The 6,321-nt window shown below is 36.5% G+C and overlaps 1 long non-coding RNA gene across 1 annotated transcript; it reads left to right on the top strand.

Moving 5' to 3' along the window:
- The first annotated feature begins 222 nt into the window (after positions 1 to 222).
- LOC146914288 (uncharacterized) lies at positions 223 to 3,126 on the top strand. Its single transcript, XR_015014089.1, has 2 exons — positions 223 to 913; positions 2,811 to 3,126. It is a non-coding gene; the product is annotated as an uncharacterized LOC146914288 (long non-coding RNA).
- Positions 3,127 to 6,321: the final 3,195 nt, after the last annotated feature.

Here is a 6,321-nt window from a genome sequence, read left to right as displayed (position 1 = left end):
CTTATCTTGTTTTTGATGCAAAACTAAAAGCATCAAAATGGCGCCGTTGCCGGGGATTGGTGTTTAGATATCATAGATAGAACGATTGATTTATCGTTTTAAGTATTTGTACATATTCCGTAAATATTTTTCTTTACTTGATAGTTGTTACCACTAACCCCTCTTTGATAAGCAGAGAAAAAGTTTCTTGTTAGTTGTTTCCGTTTCAGATCATCACCTAGACAAAATCATGGCTGATCATGGTTATAACAACTTCTACACTCCACCCGAGTATGAACCATATCAACAGCATCAACAATATCCTTTTGAAGATGAACAAATGACCAATGTGGAAAATACTTTGAATATCTTCATGCAACAATCCATGATAAACATGCAAAATACCAACCAAAGATTGAGGAATTTATCAATTCAGTTGGAGATGATTCAAGCTAAAATCATGGACAATCAAGTCAACATTCAATCCACTCATGACGGAGAGATTGTTGGAGAAGGTGTTGTTGAACTTGAGGAAGATGCAATAGTAGAGGAATGTGGTCCACCACATGAAATCGAACTTCCTCAAGAAAGGTCATTTACTGAAGAGGACAAAACTGTTGATAGCGGAGAAGTGATAGAGGTGGTAGAGAGAAAGGAACGATTACTTGGCAAGGAAGAAACATTTGAACAAAAGGGGAAGAAAGTGAGCAAGGCTGAAATTGACCGGGTCATTGATAAAATTTGTACCTTGTTTAAAACCAAGATAGGGAGGTTATGGACTCCACATCATCTGTACTTAAAGTTCATGGAATTCCTCCCAAAGCGAAGGAACACAAAGGATGATGTCTTGTCCGTCTCATTTTGGCCACCCTAACGAAAAAGGCGTCGAGCTAACGACGTTAAACAAGCGCTTGTTGGGAGGCAACCCAATTTTGTGAGTTTATTTACTGTTTTTAATGCATAATAAGTTAAGAAGTCATGAGCATGCATCAAAACATTCAAAACAGAAAGCAAACAGAGAGCAGAATTCTGAACTGTCTCAACTCGCAATGGCGAGTGAAACAGCTCGCAACTGCGAGCAAATTGGTCATTGACCATTTTTGACTGCCTCTTAGCTCGCAACTGCGAGTAAAGCTGCTCGCAACTGTGAGTAGCTGCAGTTTGGCCAGTTTTAATCATTTTTTGGATATTGGTGTGTGATGACAATTGTTCTTAATTAGTATAGTGATGTTAGTATTCATTTTTAGTATTGTATATAGTTATCTTTTGTTAGTTAAAATTATGTGTTAGCACTTTTGGTTAATTTAGTACTTCATTTTAATTATGGAAGTTTCTTGCGTATCACTCTTGCTTAATTTCAAATCTCAGATGATTGATAATGATTCATAGTTGTGATTAAAGCGCAAAGCCAAGGTACAAGTTTCCAGTTTTTCTAAGCTTTTACTCGAATATGGAACGAGTACTTTGTGCAAATTTCATTTCATTTAGTTTTTCGCAATAATTTATTTATTTTTGAACCACTTAGTTCTAGCCTAAAAGTGAGGAAACCTCAAGTGTTTGTACATATGCAAGGAGACCGGAATTCATTGTTTAACTCGATTTTGTTATTTTAAATCCAATAATTGTTTTTAATTGTGTGAAGGCATGGATATGATCAAGGCACATTTTTGTTAATAAGTGAAACATACTTGACCACAAATAGCCTACATTGTGAGAAGAGCGAGTATTTGCTAACCCACTTGAGCCAAATGAATCGGAGTCCTCAATTATGAACTGTCAATTCATAAGCACAATGCTTGATGAATTTGCCTTTTAACTTTTCAATATCCAGTTCATTTTTGACGCACTTTGAGACTCTGATATGTTTTTAATTGTTGAACCCTAAACCTTCAATGTTTATTTGTCCCTTTTGCCTTAGAGTAAGGGAACATTCAAATAGGGTGTATTTTGATTCAAGTTGGGGAGAGAAGGTAGATGTAAATCTTTTGTCAAGTACAATGATGTAATTTTATCTTTGATCAAGACAACATGGTGTTGTAAATACAAAAAGAAAAAGAAAATGTGTACATGAAAAGAAAAAGAGAAAAAGAAAGAAAAATCCAAAAAGAAAATAAGTTGTCAAGATCAAAGTTTGTCATGTTTAAGCACCAAGGGTTTGTAATGATTGGTAGGAAAGATTGTGGATTTTAATGGTTGATACAAGGAATGTTCCTCTTTGATAGGCTTTTTGATTTCAATTGCCCCACATATGACATTTCTTTTGTAGCCAAGCCAAGTTATAACCCTCAAAGACCTTTTGATCCATGTTTTTATGCCTTTTGAAATGATATTTGGATGGACACATAATTTGATTGGAATGTTAACTTGATTGCCGGATGTGTGTTCATAGCCCTCATTTTTATGTTTTCAATTGTTTATCTACTTTCATAGAAGTGTGTTAGGTGTGGTTCGTTAATAAATATATTATTGTTTCAAAATATTTGGCATGAACTTTGTACATAGGACTCATCTCATATTAGTAGTAGAATTCTAAATTAGTTGGAAGCTTAGCCTTGCCCGCGCATTCATTTTGAATCATTCATCTGAAAAAGTTTTCAAAGCCTTTTGTACTTGTGTCTTGTCATTAACTTGTTTGATTTTCAATCCTTTGTTTGAGGACAAACAAAGAGTTAAGTTGGGGAGTGTGATAAGTGTCATAAAAGTGTTAATTTCATGTTATATTTTAAGCACTTTGTGTTGCTTGCTTTGCAAGTAATTGAAGGAAAAGCCGAGAAATAAGTGTTAAATACCTTATTACGCTTTACTTATCATTACTCTATCTTTTTGTGCAGGAATTAGCCTCAAGACACTGATCAAAGACCAAAAATCATGAAAAAGTGCAAAATGGCAGAAGCTGTCCAGCAAGCTTGAAGAAATGGCGCTAATAGCGTATTCTACGCTATTAGCGTGTTCAATGAAGTGTCAAGGTCCAGAGAGATACGCTATTAGCGTATCTGGAGCGAAGCCAAGAAGAAGTCATGAAGAAATACGCTATTAGCGTGATCTACGCTATTAGCGTAAATGCTCCAGAGAACCACGCTATTAGCGTAATTTGGGCGAAGCAGGGCCCAAGGACCAACGTGGCAGAATCTCATTGGCCACCAAATAGGCCGACCTACTTCGCTAATAGCGTGGATTTCGCTATTAGCGTAGGTGCAAAAGTTCAGCCCCTTTAAATAACACTTTTACTTCTCTTTCATGATATTCACTATTCCATTAGATATTTTTATAGCATTCTTAGAGAGAGAAATAGGGCTAGTGCATATAGAGTGAGAGTGATTTTGGAAGTTGGATTCTTCTTCCTTTGTGAGACATCACAAGGTGTAATGATTCCTTCCTTTTCAATCCATCCTTGCAAGGCTTCCATGATGATGTGTAGCTAAATATCCTTTGTTGGGATGAGAGGTACTTGATCTTGCTAAACATGTAATTCTTTTGATTTTGCAAAATATGGTTCTAGCAATTTATATTCAATATTGTTGTTATTCTTGTGTTAATGCTTTCAATGAGATTCAAGATGCTTTGGACACAAACTCTTGAATCTAGAGCTAGAGTAGCAATATATCTTAGGTTAACTTACTTGACATCTTTGTTAATCTTGTGATAATCACCATAATCAAGAGTTAAATGCTTTCGGATATTTAATCAGGCTGGACACGGTCGATTAGGTTATTCGATCGACTTTGTTATCGTTTAAGGGATTTGGACACGAATGTTTAAACGATACCTTAGAGTTAATTATATCACTTTGGACACGAAAGATAGTTTAGAATTGATTGTGATAATATTGGTTATAAAGCTAGAATTCGTATGGATCATTAGGCTACGTGTGATGCTTGGTTAAGGAACTCTACTCCTAACAAGTTTCAATCCTTATTAATCTCATTTATTTTACTTTTGCAAATAGTTTAACTAGTTGTAAATGAAACAATCAAACACCTCTTTTAACTTAGAATGATAATTAACGTTGAACTATCCGTGATATCGCACTAATCCCTGTGGAGACGATACAAATACTTATCTTGTTTTTGATGCAAAACTAAAAGCATCACACACATCAATTATTTTATTGGTGTGATTTTTAACGAATTCACAACAATTGGCGCCCACCTTTGGGCAAGGAGAAAATTGATAATCAAGTACCATTAGTTCAAAGTGGGATATTGAGAAGTTTAGCGGAAGTAATGATTTTTGGTTATGGAAGGTCAGGAAGGAAGCGATTTTCATACAAAAAAAGTGCGCACAACCTTTGAAGGATGAAGGTGCGTTACCAGTCACCATGTCACAAGCGGAGAAGACCGAGATGGTGGACAAGGCCAGAAGTGCCATTGTCTTGTGGTCAATGTATATGACCAACTCTTTGGCTCATAGGCAATTCCTAAAAAAACAACTTTACTCATTCAAGATGGTGGAGTCAAAGGCCATCTTGGAACAACTTACGAAGTTCAAAAAAATCTTTGATGACTTGGAGAACATTGAGGTGCATCTTGAGGATGAAGATAAAGCTATACTCTTGTTGTGTGCTCTACCGAGATCATTTGAATCTTTCAAGGACGCAATGTTCTATGGAAAAAATGGCATTGTCACCTTAGAAGAAGTCCAAGGACTTGAGAATTTATGAAAACGGTTATGGCCTAAGTGTTTCAAGAGGAAATGCTGGAGGTAGAGGTAACCGAGGAAAGAGTGGTAACAAGTTCAAGTTTAAGTGTTTTAACTGTAACAAGATGGGTCACTTCAAGAAGGATTGTCCTTAGATCAACGGTAACTCCGCACAAATCATCTCTGAGGGTTTTGAGGATGCAGGTGTTTTGGTGGTGTCTCTTTGGGCTGATGAAGAAGGTGATGTTTCTCACATTGGGAGTGATGCCTTGTAGAGCGATGGTCATCTGATGAGACGTTAAACACTTAACATCAGGCTGGAGAGGCGGTGGGAAGAATACTAATGGTCAGTTTGAAAAGGCAGAGGTAATAATATTCATATTCAACCTTAAAGGTGGAGTTTCATGGTGAAAGACATAGTGGGTGTACGCATTTGGAAGTTGAGGTAGAGAAAGCTCAGCTTGAGGTGGAGTTGATGACACCGGGAATGGTACGACTATGGAGACCTTGGGTGCTAGGCTCTAGTTGTGAGCAAGGGAATTATTCAAGAAGACGGAAGGCATTTCGGAGTTTGAAGAATGTATGACATGGCTTGTGGGATTACCATAAAAGACCAAGGGTAATTGGAAGCAAGAGAAGATGAAGCATGGAGAGAGCATAATGGTGGTTGATGGTTAAATTGGCATCATCACTAATTTAGAGTCAAGATGCAGAAATTTTGAAATTGACTCAAGATATGATGGATGAAGGATATTGTTGCTAAAAATATAAAAGATTTATTTTAAATATATTTTGTGTGCTTCTAGAAGATTGTTGTTGAAAATATATTTATGGACAATAAATATATTTTTGTACCGTATGAAGGAAGATTTGATACAAATATATTCTTAAAAGGAAATGGAAAAAAATAAAGAAACATATCTTCAGCGTGATATCCGTTCCAAATTTAGGAGTTATATTTCTCTATAAATACAGATCCTGTATCAGATTTGTTTGGCCCCCTTCTTAAAATTAATTTGTTTGGCCCCAGCCCACTAAAATTAATTTTTTTGTGGGCTTAGTGACGCTTCAAGGCCCACTAATTATAGTCTTTATCTTTGCAAAAAAAAAAACCATGATAAAAATATTTATAAAAAACAAATAATATTTACTATAAAAAACAAATAATATATAATGATGATTTTATATTTTTTATAAATTAAAAAAACATAACAACCATCGGAGCTCCGGCAGCCACCGCACCGACCATCGCCGGAACTCCGGCCACAACCACGCCAGCTACCGTCCACCACCGTGGGTCGTCTGAGCTCAGTCGCCGGAGTCGTCACTTGTCACCAGAGCTCCGACGTTAACTAGGCTGTTGACCACGATAGCTTTAAAAAAAAAACTGAAAAAGATTGGAGCTTGTGGGTCCTGGGGGTTGATGGATATTTAGTGGCTTAATACTATTGGGCCTATGTAAAATGGGGCCAATTTTCTATTGTTCTTTTTAAACCCCCTTTACACGTGGGTTGGGGCTGATAATTCCAAGCCCAATCAAATTGACACCTCTATTGGGCTTACATATTCCCAGTAGCGTTTGACTAGCTAAGCACACAAGTGGTTCTATAACAGCCATTTTTCTCTAAGAATTCATTTGTAAGCATCTTGCATTGTGATTAATGGAGCCTGTTTGTTTGCACTTAGTAGAGGTGATGTCATCAA

This window comes from Medicago sativa, chromosome 6 (assembly GCF_051527215.1).
Source record: "Medicago sativa cultivar Bolivia chromosome 6, Bolivia_mono, whole genome shotgun sequence".
Lineage (NCBI taxonomy): Eukaryota > Viridiplantae > Streptophyta > Magnoliopsida > Fabales > Fabaceae > Medicago > Medicago sativa.
This window is presented reverse-complemented; position numbering and strand designations above follow the sequence as displayed.